Source organism: Vombatus ursinus, unplaced genomic scaffold (assembly GCF_900497805.2).
Source record: "Vombatus ursinus unplaced genomic scaffold, bare-nosed wombat genome assembly UNPS02006874.1, whole genome shotgun sequence".
In the NCBI taxonomy this organism is placed as follows: Eukaryota; Metazoa; Chordata; class Mammalia; order Diprotodontia; family Vombatidae; genus Vombatus; species Vombatus ursinus.
In genome coordinates this window covers 9,494,625-9,494,903 of record NW_020946652.1, presented here as the reverse complement: position 1 = coordinate 9,494,903, position 279 = coordinate 9,494,625, and positions in this window count along the sequence as shown.

Below are 279 nucleotides of genomic sequence, written 5' to 3'. Positions count from 1 at the left end.
ATAGATAGATAGATAGATAGATAGATAGATAGATAGATAGATAGATAGATAAATAGAAGGCACAGGGTGAGTTGAAGATGAAGGGGTGATATCTGGAGAACAAAATTAAGGGGTGAGAGAGAATTATACTGAAAGAAGGAGAAAGGGAGAGGTAGAATGGGGTAAATTATCTTACATAAAACGATAAGAAAAGGCTTTTACAGTGGAGGGGAAACAGGGGAAGGTGAGAGGGAATGAGTGAATCTTATTCTCATCAGATTTAGCTTAAGGAGCGAATAA